Below are 15582 nucleotides of genomic sequence, written 5' to 3' on the forward strand. Positions count from 1 at the left end.
ACTGTAGCATGTTAGGCTCCTCTATCCTCCACTATCTTCACTGTCCTCCACTAAGTTCATTTGCGTCATATTTTAGAGTCCACATGTAAGTGATATAATACGGTATTTCTAGTTCTCTTTCTGACTTACTTCACTTAGTCTGATGATCTCTAGGTCCATCCATGTGCTGTGTAAATGGCAACATTTCATTCTTGTTTATGACTAACACTCCACTGTATATATGAACTACATCTTCTATATCCATTCACCAGTCAGTGGACATTTAGGTTGTTTCCATGACTTGGCTATTGTGAATAATGCTGCTATGAACATAGGGGTACATGTGTTTTTGAGTTTTGTCTGGATATATGCCCAGGAATGGGATTACTGCATCCCACTCCTGGGCATATATCCACTCCTGTGCAGTAGATTTCTGGACAATTCTACTTTTAGTTTTTACTGTTTTCCATAGTGGCTGCATTAATTTACATTTCCACATCAGTGTAGATGATTTCCTTTTTCTCCACACCCTCTACATGGAGCATTGCTCTGAATTCTCAAAATAACCCAAGGGCAGGTGTTTTCCTCCTTAGCCCTGTTGACTGTTTTGGTCCTAATAGTCTTTGGTTGTGAGGAGTTTTATGCACTGCAGGATGTTTAGCAGCATTGCTAGTCTCTACCTCCAAGATTCCAATAACATCTCCCAGCCCCTACCCCAACTTTGACAACCAAAACTGTCTCCAGACATTGCCAAATGTCCCTTCAAAGACAAATGGCCTCAGCTAAGAATCAGTGTTCTAGGAGGAAGGCACACTTGCTAGTCTCTTTTTATAAACAAGGAAACTTAGGCTTAAACGATAAAGTATTTGCCCAGATTCAGGCAGATTTCAAGAACAAAATGAGGCATTTATAAAGTCTGAGCTCTCAATTACCACTCTATGTTGGAGAGTGATCATCTCTTTTAACATCTGTAGTCCTGCCAAGTTGCCCAAAATACTTCTGGCAGTTTCACAGTCTTTGGCTACTCATGGATGAATACACGATTTTGTGTTTCTGAAGCCATGATCACTGGGAGACAATGTCAGTTCACACACCATCTATGTCTCCTTCAGAGAGGCTGGGGACTGTGAAAACATCCTTACTGTTGTTTCTACCTGGGATCTGGGGGAAGCCTAACTTCCTCACACCCAGAGAACATTTTGTACAACCTGTTGGTAGGCCTGTTTAATGCTCCGCGACTCACTTCCTAAGGCCTCGAGTACTTTTCATGCTATAACTGCTGTGGGGATCAAGGAGCCGGCATTTGCCAGGCGCCTGGAGATACTGAACACTCAATTCTTCCACAGGACTTATCTTTCATTTGCCGAACAGAAATAAAAAAACAAAAAACATAAAACTAGTAGCTGGAACTTATTAATCATAGCCAGTAAAAAAGCAAGGAGTTCTGGCTTTAGAACATGTATAAAGTCCCACCCTGATCTCCCAACTGCGTGGTGCTCTAGGTAAAGGGGGAAAGTCCCGCTGAGGTTCTGAGTCCATAATGACGGCAGTCACCTACCTGTTCTTTTCTCAGGACTTGGTGAATCTGATTGGATGGGTTTCTGGTTCTTCATTATTTTGTGCCTCTCAAAACAGACTTTTGTTTAGCTTCATTTTTCTGGGTAATCACAGCAGTGGTATTGCATTTATGCTCTAAAAACAAACTCTATCTGTTTCTCATAATCCCAGCTCAGGGAGTGGTTTGTACTTGTTATTTGAAACTCATTTTCCTGCCAGCCTAATGCTGCCAATGTTTTTTTCATTATAGGTTCATTCATTAAATGTGTGTATTAACTCATGAAGTTTGTCTGTATCATAAACTGGTGAGATATGTCATTATCATTGATAATCTGGCAAGTGGAGGCTACTGAAACCCTCCAGATCCCATATCCATGCCTGACATTTGTTTTAAAAATTCTTATCCTAGGTATACAGAGATAACCTCGATAGAAAGGATAAACAATTTTGTTAAAATCCCCCCTGACCAGTGACTTTGTTTGAAACATATTTATGCTTATTTAATACATGTGAGTCAAAGGCCAAAGCCTTTGACTGTGTGGATCACAATAAACTGTGGAAAATTCTGAAAGAGATGGGAATACCAGACCACCTGATCTGCCTTTTGAGAAACCTGTATACAGGTCAGGAAGCAACAGTTAGAACTGACATGGAACAACAGACTGGTTCCAAATAGGAAAAGGAGTACGTCAAGGCTGTATATTGTCACCCTGCTTATTTAACTTCTATGCAGAGTACATCATAAGAAACACTGGGCTGGAAGAAGCACAAGCTGGAATCAAGATTGCCAGGATAAATATCAATAACCTCAAATATGCAGATGACACCACCCTTACGGCAGAAAGTGAAGAGGAACTAAAGAGCCTCTTGATGAAAGTGAAAGAAGAGAGTGAAAAAGTTGGCTTAAAGCTCAACATTAAGAAAACTAAGATCATGGCATCTGGTCCCATCACTTCATGGCAAATAGATGGGGAAACAGTGGCTGACTTTATTTTTTTGGACTCCAAAATCACTGCGGATGGTGACTGCAGCCATGAAATTAAAAGACGCTTACTCCTTGGAAGGAAAGTTATGACCAATCTAGACAGCATATTAAAAAGCAGAGACATTATTTTGCCAACAAAGGTCCGTCTAGTCAAGGCTATGGTTTTTCCAGTGGTCATGTATGGATGTGAGATTTGGACTATAAAGAAAGCTGAGCACAGAAGAATTGATGCTTTTGAACTGTGGTGTTAGAGAAGACTCTTGAGAGTCCCTTGGACTGCAAGGAGATTCAACCAGTCCATCCTAAAGGAGATCAGTCCTGGGTGTTCATTGGAGGGACTGATGTTGAAGCTGAAACTCCAATACTTTGGCCACCTGATGTAGAGAGCTGACTCATTGGGAAAGACCCTGATGCTGGGAAAGATTGAGGGCAGGAGGAGAAGAGGATGACAGAGGATGAGATGGTTGGATGGCATCACCAACACAATGGACATGGGTTTGGGTGGACTCTGGGAGTTGGTAATGCACAGGGAGGCCTGGCATGCTGCCGTTCATGGGGTTGCAGAGTCGGACACGACTGAGCAACTGAACTGAACTGAACTGAATAGATGTTATGTTAACTCTTTAGGGTTAAAAGTTTAGTTTAAATTTTCTGGAGGTATTTTAAACCATTTTGATGAATGTCTGATTATTAGTGGAGAAGGTATATTGGGAAAGAAAAAGGAAAACAGAGACCATGATTGTGTTGGACTTGACGATCTTATTTCTCAACTATCCAGACATTCATCTCTGGACTCCAAGATGGTATCTGGGGCCTCCTGCAATCTACCCTGGGTCCCCATGTGTCTATATTTCACAAGAACCACCAAACAGCATGTGGTAGGCTCAGGAGATGCAGAACTGTACTCTGATGACCAGTGTTTGGTGACACATGGCAGAGTCCACCCTCCCACTGTTGGAGCTAGATCTCCACTCTCATCTGGCCTAGCCAGGGCTGTTCCTCCTATTAGAGTGATGTACGAATCATGGGAAAACTCCTGTGCTGTCACTTCTATGGATTGCTTCAAGGAGACGTCTCTGACTGAGGAGAGATCTATATTGCCTTTTATGAATAAATTAATATAAGGGACCAGTCTCAGGTCCTACAAGATGTCAGCAAGGCCCTTGGTGAGAAAGATTTATAATAACCTGGCAGGAAAATGTATGGGGCTATTTGTTGAAGTCCTGGCTGGATATTCTTCTCAAGTCCTATGCCAAGCAGGTGGCCAGGGCCTCTGCTCCACTTACAGGGTAGGGAGTAGGGTAGGGTGGGATTTGTTTTGGTGGCAGAGAGCAGAAGTTGCTTTAAAAAAACTCCCCTTCCATCTTTGTTTTTCTACCGAACGTGAACTGCTTGTAGCTATAATGCAGGGGAAAGGGAAGCCAAGGATCACGAGCATAAGATGGAGGAGATCCTGTCCCCTTCTTGGCGTAAGTTGAGAAGCAGATGCTATCTGTGCCAAGTGTGACCTTCACCTTATCCTCCAGTAGTGCTGCCCTCAGGCAGGGTTGGCGTCTGTTTTTTTTTTTTATTATTATTAATTTATTTTTTTAATTACTTATTTTATTTTGGAGTATAGTTGATTAATAATGTTGTGATATTTTCAGGTGTACAGCAAAGTGATTCACTTGTACATACACATGTATCTATTCTTTTTCAAATTCTTTTCCCATTTAGGTTGTCACACAATGTTGAGCAGAGTTCCGTGTACTATACTGTAGGATCTTGTTGATTATTCATTTAAAATGTAGCAGTGTGTACATGTCAGTCCTACACTCCTAAACTATCCTTCTCCCTACCCTTCCCCACAGTAACCATAAGTTTCTGCTCAAAGCCAGTATATCTGTTTCTCTTTTTTAAATGAATTCATCTGTATAATTTCTTTTTAGGTTCTCAATATAAGTGATATCATACAATATTTCTTTCTCTGATTTACTTCACCCAGTATGACAATCTTTAGATCCATCTATGTTTCTGCAAATGCCATTATTTTATTTATTTAATGACTGAGTACTATTCCATTGTGTATACGCACCATCTTATATCCATATGTACCATTTTTATCCATTCCTCTATCCATGGCCATTTAAGTTGCTTCCATGTCTTGACTATTGTAAGCAGTACTGCAATGAACATTGGGGTACATGCATCCTTTGGAACCATGTTTTGTTTTGTTTTTTTTTCTGGATATATTTCCAGGAGTAGGATTGCAGAATCACATGGTAACTCTATTTTTAAGCAGCCTCCATAGTGTTCTCCATAGTAGCTATACCAATTTACATTCGCACCAACAGTGTAGGAGAGTTTCTTTCTCTTCACATCCTCTCTAGCATTTGCTGTTTGTGGTTTTTCTTGATGATGGCCATTTTGACTGGTATAAAGTGATATCTCATTATAGTTTGGATTGCATTTCTCTAATAATTAGCAATATTGAACATCATTTCAGGGTGCTTCTTAGCCATCTGTATGTCTTCTTTGGAGAAATGTCTATTTAGGTCTTTGGCCCATTTTATTATTATTATTATTTTGATGATATTAAGCCACATGAACTGTTTGTCAGTTTTGGAGACTAATCCCTTGTCAGTCACATAGTTTTCAAACATTTTCTCCCATTCTGAGGGCTGTGTTTTTTGCTGTGTTTATGGTTTCCTTTGCTGTGCAAAAGCTTTTGAGTTTAATTTGGTCCCATTTTAAAATTTTCAATTTAATTTCCATTACTCTGAGAGACAGGTCAAAAAGATATCGTTGCTATTTATGCCATAGAGTGTTTCTGCCTATATTCTCTTCTAAGAGTTGTAGTGTTCAATCTCATATTTAATCTCTTTAATCCATTTTGAGATTATTTTTGTGTATGGTGCTAGAGAATATTCTAATTCCATTGTTTTTGCATGCAGCTGTTCAGTTTTTCTAGTGCCATTTATTGAAGAGACTGTTTTTCCTCCATTGTGTAGTCTTGCTTCCTTTGGTGTAGATTAATTGACCATAGGTGTGTAGGTTTACTTCTGGGCTTTCTATCCTATTCTATTGATCGATATTTCTATTTCTGGGCCAGAATCGTACTGTTTTGATGACAATATCTTGTTAGTTTGCTCTGAAGTCAGGGAGCCTGTTTCCTCCTACTCTGTTTTTCTTTCTCAAGATTGCTTTGGCTATTCAGGATCTTTTGTATCTGCATACAAATTTTAGGATTTGGTAAAAATCTTTAAAATGCTATTGGTAGTTTGATAGGGATTGCATTGAATCTGTAGACTGCGTTGGGTAATACAGTCATTTTGACAATATTTTTCCAATCCAAGAATACAATATATCTCTATTTGTGTCATCTGTGATTTCTTTCATCAGCATCTTACAGTTTCCAGAATACAAGACTTTTATCTCCTTAGGTAGGTTTTCTCCTAGGTAATTTATTCTTCTTGATGCAATGATAAATGGGATTGCTTCTTAAATTACTCTTTCTGATCTTACATTGTTTCATATAGAAATGCAATAGATTTCTGCATATTAATTTTGTAACCTGCAACTTTACTAAATTCATTGATGAGCTCTGGTAATTTTCTGGGTATAGAGTATCATGTCATCTGCAAACAGTAACAGTTTAACTTCATTTCCATTTGGATTTTTTTTAATTTCTTTTTCTCTGATTGCCATAGCTAGGACTTCCAAACCTATGTTGAATAAAAATGGTGAGAGTGGACATTCTTGTTTTGTTCCTGAACTTAGAGGAAATGCTTTTAGCTTTTCAATATTGAGTATGATATAAGCTGTAGGTTTGTCATGTATGTCCCTTATTATATTGAGGTACGTTCCTTCTATGCCTCCTTTCTGGAGAGTTTTTATCATAAATGGATGCTGAATTTTGTCAAAAGCTTTTTCAGCATCTGTTGAGATGATCATATGGTTTTATTCTTTAATTTGTTGATGTGATGTAACACACTAATTGATTTGTGGATAATGAAAAACGCTTGCATCCCTGGGATAAATCCCACTTGACCATGGTGTTTGATTCTTTTAATGTATTACTGGATTCTGCTTGCTAACATGTTATTGAGGATTTTTGTGTCTGTGTTCAGCAGTGATACCGTCCTATAACTTTCTTTTTTGTGGTGTATTTGTCTGGTTTCGGTATTAGGGTAATGGTGGCCTCGTAGTGTTCCTTCTTCTACAACTTTTTGGAACAGTTTCAGAAGGATAGGTGTTAACTCTTCTCTAAATGTTTGATACAGTGCGGCTATGAAGCCAGCAGGCCCTGGACTTTTGTTTGTTGGGAGTTTTTTAATCACAGTTTCAATTTCAATGCTTATGACTGATCTGCTCAAATTTTCTATTTCTTCCTGGTTCTGTCTTGGGAGATTGTACATTTTTAAGAACTTATCTATTTCTTCCAGGTTGTCCATTTTCTTGGCATACAATTGCTTGTAGTTGTCTCTTATGACTCTTTATATTTCTGTGGTAACTTCTCCCTTTTCATATCTAATTTTATTGACTTGAGTCTGCTTCCTCTTTTTCTTGATGAAAGTATCAATTTTGTTTAGTTTTTCAAAGAATCAGCTTTTAGTTTCATTGATCTTTGCTATTGCTTTGTCTCAATTTTGTTTATTTCTGCTGTTATCTTTATGATTTCTTTCCTCTACAAATTTTAAGTTTTGCTTGTTCTTCTGTATCTAGTTGCTTTAGGTATAAAGTTAGATTGTTTATTTGAGATTTTTTTATTTCCTGAGACAAGATTGTATTGCTATAATCTTTCCTCTTAGAACTGCTTTTGCTGAATTCAATAGATTTTGAGTCATTGTGCTTTCATTTTCATTAGTCTCTAGGCATTTTTTTGATTTCCCCTTTAATTTCTTCAGTGATCCATTGGTTATTTAGTAGCATATTATTTAGCCTCCATGTACCTGTGTTTCTTTACTGTGTTTTTTCTTATACTTTATTTCTAATCTCATAGCATTGTGATTAGAAAAAATGCCTGATATGATTTCAATTTTATTAAATTTACTGAGGCCTGCTTGGGGTCCCATCATACGGTTAGTCCTGGAGAATGTTCCCTGTATACTTGAGAAGAATGTGGTTTGCAGATCTTTCTGTAAGAAAATGAAGTGTTGTAAAGAAGGAAGGGAAATATTGGGATGAACTGCCCAGACTCTGAAGCCAATTATGTCTTGGTTAAAATCATAGCTTCTCATTGTGGAGGCACTGGGCCTTGTTCTACCCAGTTTTCTGTACCTCAGTTTACTGATCTATATAAAGTAGCAATAATAATGAAATAATCTCCCAAAGTGAATGTGAGGATTAAATGATTAAATGCATTTATGTAAGATACTTAAATACATGTGGACATCACCAGATGGTCCACACTGAAATCACGTTGATTATATTCTTTGCAGCCAAAAATGGAGAACCTCTATACAGTCAGCAAAAACAAGACTGGGAGCTGACTGTGGCTCAGATCATGAACTCCTTCTTGCCAAATTCGGACTTAAATTGGAGAAAGTAGGGAAAACCACTAGACCATTCAGGTGTGACTTAAATCAAATCCCTTATAATTATACAGTAGAAGTGAGAAATAGATTTAAGGGATTAGATCTGATAGACAGAGTGCCTGATGAACTATGGATGAAGGTTCATGACATTGTACAGGAGACAGGCATCAAGACCATCCCCAAGAAAAAGAAATGCAAAAAAGCAAAATGGCTGTCTGGGGAGGCCTTACAAATAGCTGTAAACAGAAGAGAAGTGAAAAGCAAAGGAGAAAAGGAAAGATATAAGCATCTGAATGCAGAGTCCCAAACAATAGCAAGGAGAGATAAGAAAGCCTTCTTCAGGGATCAGTGCAAAGAAATAGAAGAAACAATAGAATGTGAAAGACTAGATTCTCTTCAAGAAAATTAGTGATACAAAGGTAACATTTCAAGCTAGGCTTCAACAGTACATGAACCATGAAATTACAGTACATGAACCATGAAATTCTAGATGTTTAAGCTGGTTTTAGAAAAGGCAGAGGAACCAGAGATCAAATTGCCAATATGCACTGAATCATGGAAAAAGCAAGAGAGTTACAGAAAAACATCTATTTCTGCTTTATTGACTATGCTAAAGCCTTTGACTGTGTGGATCACAATAAACTGTGGAAAATTCTGAAAGAGTGGATGGGAAAACCAGACCACATGATCTGCCTCTTGAGAAATCAGTATGCTGGTCAGGAAGCAACAGTTAGAACTGGACATGGAACAATAGACTGGTTCCAAATAGGAAAAGAAGTACGTCAAGGCTGTATATTGTCACCCTGCTCATTTAACATATGCAGAGTACATCATGAGAAACACTGGGCTGGAAGCTGAAATCAAGACTGCTGGGAGAAATATCAATAACCTCATACATGCAGATGACACCACCCTTATGGCAGAAAACGAAGAAGAACTAAAGAGCCTCTTGATGAAAGTGAAAGAAGAGAGTGAAAATGTTGGCTTAAAGCTCAACATTCAGAAAACAAAGATCATGGCATCCGGTCCCATCACATCATGCAAATAGATGGGGAAACTGAAAACAGTGGCAGACTTTATTATAGGGGGCTCCAAAATCACTGCAGCCATGAAATTAAAAGACTCTTGCTCCTTGCAAGAAAAGCTATGACCAGGCTAGATAGCATATTAAAAAGCAGAGACATTACTTTGCCAACAAATATCCATCTAGTCAAGGCTATGGTTTTTGTAGTAGTTGTGTATGGATGTGAGAGTCGGACTATAAAGAAAGCTGAATGCTGAAAAATTGATGCTTTTGAACTGTGGTGTTGGAGAAGACTCTTGAGAGTCCCTTGAACTGCAAGGAGATCCAACCACTCCATCCTAAAGGAGATCAGTCCTGGGTATTCATTGGAAGGACTGATGTTGAAGCTGAATCTCCAGTGCTTTGGCCACTGATGCAAAGAGCTGACTCATTTGAAAAGACCCTGATGCTGCAAAAGATTGAAGGTGGGAGGAGAAGGTGATGACAGAGATGATATGGTTGGATGGCATCACCAACACAACGGACATGGGTTTGGGTAGACTCTGGGAGTTGGTGATGGACAGGGAGGCCTGGTGTGCTGCAGTTCATGGGATCGCAAGAATCAGACATGACTGAGTGACTGAACTGAACTGAAGATACTTAGAACAATTCCTGGTGCATAGTGAGTCTTCCATAAATATCAATTTCTACATATTATTTATGTTGAACATCGATCAATAGTCCATGGACAATTTAGCATAAGATTAGCTCAACATTCAGAAAACTAAGATCATGGCATCTGGTCCCATCACTTCATGGGAAATAGATGAGGAAACAGTGGAAACAGTGTCAGACTTTATTTTGGGGGGCTCCAAAATCACTGCAGATGGTGACTGCAGCCATGAAATTAAAAGACGCTTACTCCTTGGAGGGAAAGTTATGACCAACCTAGATAGCATATTCAAAAGCAGAGATGTTACTTTGCCAACAAAGGTCCATCTAGTCAAGGCTATGTTTTTCCTGTTGTCATGTGTGGATGTGAGAGTTGGACTGTGAAGAAAGCTGAGCACCGAAGAATTGATGCTTTTGAACTGTGGTGTTGGAGAAGACTCTTGAGAGTCCCTTGGACTGCAAGGAGATCCAACCAGTCCATTCTAAAGATCAACCCTGGGTGTTCTTTGGAAGAAATGATGCTAAAGCTGAAACTCCAGTACTTTGGCCACCTCATGTGAAGAGTTGACTCATTGGAAAAGACTCTGATGCTGGGAGGGATTGGGGGCAGGAGGAAAAGGGGATGAATGAGGATGAGATAGCTGGATGGCATCACCAACTAGATAGACATAAGTTTGAGTGAACTCTGGGAGTTGGTGATGGACAGGGAAGCCTGTCGTGCTATGATTCATGGGGTCTCAAAGAGTCAGACACAACGGAGCGACTGAACTGAACTGAACTGAACTGGAGTGAGCAGAAGCTTTTGCCTTCAAGGCCCTTAGGTCTTTGGACAGAAAGGATACTCTGGCTGAAAAAAAAGCAGTCCTTCACCAATTTTCTGGGCTCTATATGAGCTTCCAGAATTCTAGAGAAGCAGTCTGCCCACTCTACATAATTCTGAGTTAGAGTTTTCCAACATTCTTTGAATACAAAACAGTAATTTAAATCTTCAGTAGTTTAAAAGACTTCCCTGGTGGCTCAGACAGTAAAGTGTCTGCTAACAATGTGAGAGACCTGGGTTCAATCCCTTGGTCGGGAGGATCCCCTGGAGAAGGAAATGACAATCCACTCCAGTACTCTTGCCTGGAAAATCCCATGGATGAAGGATCTTAGTAGGCAACAGTCCATGGGGTCACAAAGAGTCAGACACGACTGAGCGACTTCACTTTCACTTTCACCTTTAAAGGAAAGAAAAAGAAATGTGACATGTCTTGCTCATTTCAGTTTTATTGCAGATTTCTCATCAATCCATTAACAATGGGTCACCTGCCTATTCTCTTTTCATATAAAGCAAATTCAAGGTATCACCGAAGGAATTTACTTAATTACAGAGGAACCTTATAATCCAAACAAATGCAGTGTAGGAGACAGTCTACAGTGGAAGAGAGAAAAAAAAATTTTTTTCCAAGGAGGCGAGGAATGAGTAATATGAGGTAAGGAATAAGGGTAATTCACAGTCATGGTTATGGAAAAAAACAATCTCTTCAACAAATGGTGTTAGGAAAATTAGATATTCACATTAAAAGCAATACAGTTGAACTCCTACCTACCTTACACCATATACAAAATTTTAACTCAGAATGGAATAAAGAACTAAATGTAAGATCCAGAACTAATAAGAAAACATAAGAGAAAGCCTTCACGGCATTGGATATGACAATAACTTCAAAACCACAAGCAACAAAGACAAAAATAGACAAATTTACTAAATCAAAGGAAAAAACTGCATATCAATGAGTACCATCAGCAAAGTGAAAATAAAACCTATGGAGTGGAAGAAAATAATTGCAGATCATATGTCTGATAAAAGTTAATATCTAGAACACTTAAAGAATTTCTGCTGTTAGTCACTCAGCCATGTCTGACTCTTTGCGACCCCATGGACTGTAGTCTGCCAGGCTCCTCTGTCCATGGGGTTTCCCAGGCAACAACACTGGAGTGGGTTGCCATTCCTACTGCTGCTCAACAAAAATATAATCTGATTAAAGCTGTGCAAAAGATTAGAATAGACATTTCTCAGCAGAAAATATGGCCAACGAGCACATGAAAAGATGCTCAGCATAACTAATTATTACAGAAATGTAAATAAAAACCTACAAGGAGATACCACCTTACACTTATTAGGATGGCTGCTAATAAAAAAAAAATAATACCCAGAAAATAATAAATGATGATGAGGATGTGGGGAAGTTGGAAGCCTTGTGCACTATTGGTGGAATTGTACAATAGTGTAGCTGCTTTGGTAAACAGTGTGGTTATTCCTTAAAGAACTAGAAATAGAACAACCATGTGATCAAGCAATCCCACATCTGGGTACATATGCAGAAGAATTGGAAGTGAAGCTCGGAAAAGATATTTTCAGATCAGCATTATCTGCAATAGGCAAGAAGTAGAAATTGCCCAAGTTTTCACTGATAGGTGAATGGATTTAAAAAAAAAAAAAAAAGGTGGCATATATGCAAAACAGAATACTATTCAGCCTTAAAAAGGAATTAAATATTGTCTCATGCTGCAACATAACGTACTTTGAGGACATTTGTTGTTGTTTTTTAGTCTCTAACTCATGTCTGACTCTTTTGAGACCCCATGGACAATAGCCTGCCAGGCTCCTCTACCCATAGGATTCCCCAGGCAAGAATACTGGAGTGGGTTCCTATTTCTTTATGCTAAATGAAATTAGCCAGCCACATAAATATGCATACTATATGATTCCATTCATGTGGAGTACTTGAGTGAGTGAAAAGTCACTCAGTCATGTCCGACTATTTGCGACCCTATGGACTGTAGCCCACCAGGCTCCTCCATCTATGGAATTTTCTATAGTACTGGAGTATTTTCAAGAGTACTGGAGTGGGTTGCCATATAGGGTACTTAGCTTAGTCCAATTTGCAGAGACAGAAGGTAGAACAGTGGTTGCCAGGGGCTGGGGGAAGGAGGGCATGTACACATACAAGTTCACATTCTTTGTATGGGTACTCTGTGATAATGAAGACAGTATAGGATGTTTAGTGCAGGTCAGGAAGAACTTGGGATCTGGAAGCTGCTTTTTATTGCACTGACCACCCTACCTGTCCACAGTCACTGAATGAGGGCTCCCCTGGGAGAGGATGTGCCTCCACTTGCTGGCTCCCATCTTCAACAGAAGCTGTGTTGGAAGAGAGTGACTAGTGGACAGCAGTCAGTGGGTGACCTTCCCAACAGCTGGGGAAATAACTCTTTCAATGAGGTACCACCTAGAGATCATTGTGGGGACAATAGCCATACCAAGTGTTTGGTGATTATAGCTGAGGCCATGCAGAGGAGTTATAGGTACAAATAGTGCTCTTACAACAGCAGAGGAAGAGACGCACAGGACGGATCTAAAGGCAAGCTGGAAGTGCCACACGAGTGCATCATCCTTCCCCTCCTTCTCCCTCTCTCCCTCCCTCTTTCCTTCCCTCTGTACTGTCCTTCCTTTCTTTCTTCTTTGTTTTTTTCTTCCTGACTTCTTTCCTGCCCTTTCTTCCTCCTTTGCTCTTCCCTTTCTTTTACAATCTTTCTCTAGAAATTAAATGACATGCATCTCCTAACTGGTCTTCCTATCCATAGACTATTGTGGTGGACAGAGTTGTGCCAGGAATTAAACTCCATAATAAATGAGGTCTAGACATGTAGCTTCCCTTGCATGGACCGTCAGTCCCTCTGGCCCAGAGTGGTGGCCTGATAATTGTTAACTACCCAATAGAGTCACATGAACAAAACGACTAAATGGAGAGATCATTAACATCTGTTACTCACTAAATTTAGGTAAATATCCCCACTAATAACTTGTTAGTCGATATGAAACTGGTTCTGTATATATTATTTGAGCCTTCCTCCCTTTTTCCCCCGAGATAACTCCATTTCCTGATGATATGAATGCAAACAAGCCAATGTTTACTTTTTCTTCAGAAGTAATTTTTGCTTAAGAACTAAGAGGGAGATTTCAGAGCTTTATTCAAGGTTTATATTTAAAGCCACAAAATTAAAAAGATATAGCCTTATAGATTTCAAGTCAAATAATGGAAAGGATTAGACATCATTTCTAATTTCTGATTTATTAACTAATACAACACAATCAAATGTGGACATCAGCAAATATCCAAGTAAATTACAATTTTCATCTTTGTAATAGCAATTCATGCCCCTTGGCATACTATAGGTTATGACATTTGGGATTATGAGGATTGATATTTTTCTTTTATTTGCAAGAAAAAAGAATAAAGATAGTTCTAGAACTGCCAGTATGTGACTCTCTGGTTTTCATTTTTAGTAATAAGTAAAAGTAAATTTTTTTTTTATCAAATCTCTTAATATTTTCAAAATTACATTCAAATTGTCTTATTGGTATTCTTCAATTTAGCACTTTCCATTATCAAGTTAGGTGAGTGGGTCAGGCTCTTCTGCTGCTGCTGCTGCTAAGCCACTTCAGTCATGTCCGACTGTGTGTGACCCCATAGACAGCAGCCCAGCAAGCTACCCCGTCCCTGGGATTCTCCATGCAGGAACACTGGAGTGGGTTGCCATTTCCTTTTCCAATTCATGAAAGTGAAAAGTGAAGGTGAAATCGCTCAGTCACCTCCAACTCTTAGCGACTCCATGGACTGCAGCCCACCAGGCTCCTCCGTCCATGGGATTCTCCAGGCAAGAGTACTGGAGTGGGGTGCCATTGCTCTTCTAGTTGATTTTAAATATCCCATTTATGATTAGTTGTGAAATCTGGGTATGAATTTCATACACAGAGCTGGGTGTGAATCTTGACTCTACCACTATGAGCCATGTGATCTTGGGCAGACTGCCTTATCTCTTTTTGCTTCTATAAAGTGGGAATATTGCTCACTTCATAAAGGTGTGATGGGGATGTAAGTTGCTTAGTGTAATGTTTGGAATGGCATAAGCATTGTAATAACAGTGGCATTTTTGTTATTATTAAATAAAGGAAGTTCAGTTCAGTTCAGTACCTCAGTCATGTCCGACTCTTTGCAACCCCATGAACCGCAGCATGCCAGGCCTCCCTGTCCATCACGAACTCCCAGAGTTCACTCAAACTCATGTCCATCGAGTCGGTGATGCCATCCAGCCATCTCATCTTCTGTTGTCCCCTTCTCCTCCTGCCCCCAATCCTCCCAGCATCAGAGCCTTTTCCAATGAGTCAACTCTTTGCATGAGGTGGCCAAAGTATTGGAGTTTCAGCTTCAGCATCGGTCCTTCCAATGAACACCCAGGACTGATCTCCTTTAGAATGGACTGGTTGGATCTCCTTGCAGTCCAAGGGACTCTCAAGAGTCTTCTCCAACACCACAGTTCAAAAACATCAATTCTTTGGCACTCAGCCTTCTTCACAGTCCAACTCTCCCATCCATACATGACCACAAGGAAAACCATAGCCTTGACTAGACGAACCTTTGTTGGCAAAGTAATGTCTCTGCTTTTTAATATGCTCTCTAGGTTGGTCATAACTTTTCTTCCAAGGAGTGAGCGTCTTTTAATTTCATGGCTGCAATCACCATCTGGAGTGATTTTGGAGCCCCCAAAATTAAAGTCTGACACTGTTTCTACTGTTTCGCCATCTATTTCCCATGAAGTGATGGGACCAGATGCCATGATCTTAGTTTTCTGAATGTTGAGCTTTAAGCCAACTTTTTTACTCTCCTGTTTCACTTTCATTAAGAGGCTTTTTAATTCCTTCACTTTCTGCCATAAAGATGGTGTCATCTGCATATCTGAGGTTATTGATATTTCTCCCGGCAATCTTGATTCCAGCTTGTGCTTCTTCCAGCCCAGTGTTTCTCATGATGTACTCTGCATATAAG

This window comes from Bison bison, unplaced genomic scaffold (assembly GCF_000754665.1).
Source record: "Bison bison bison isolate TAMUID 2011002044 unplaced genomic scaffold, Bison_UMD1.0 scf7180017864489, whole genome shotgun sequence".
NCBI lineage: Eukaryota > Metazoa > Chordata > Mammalia > Artiodactyla > Bovidae > Bison > Bison bison.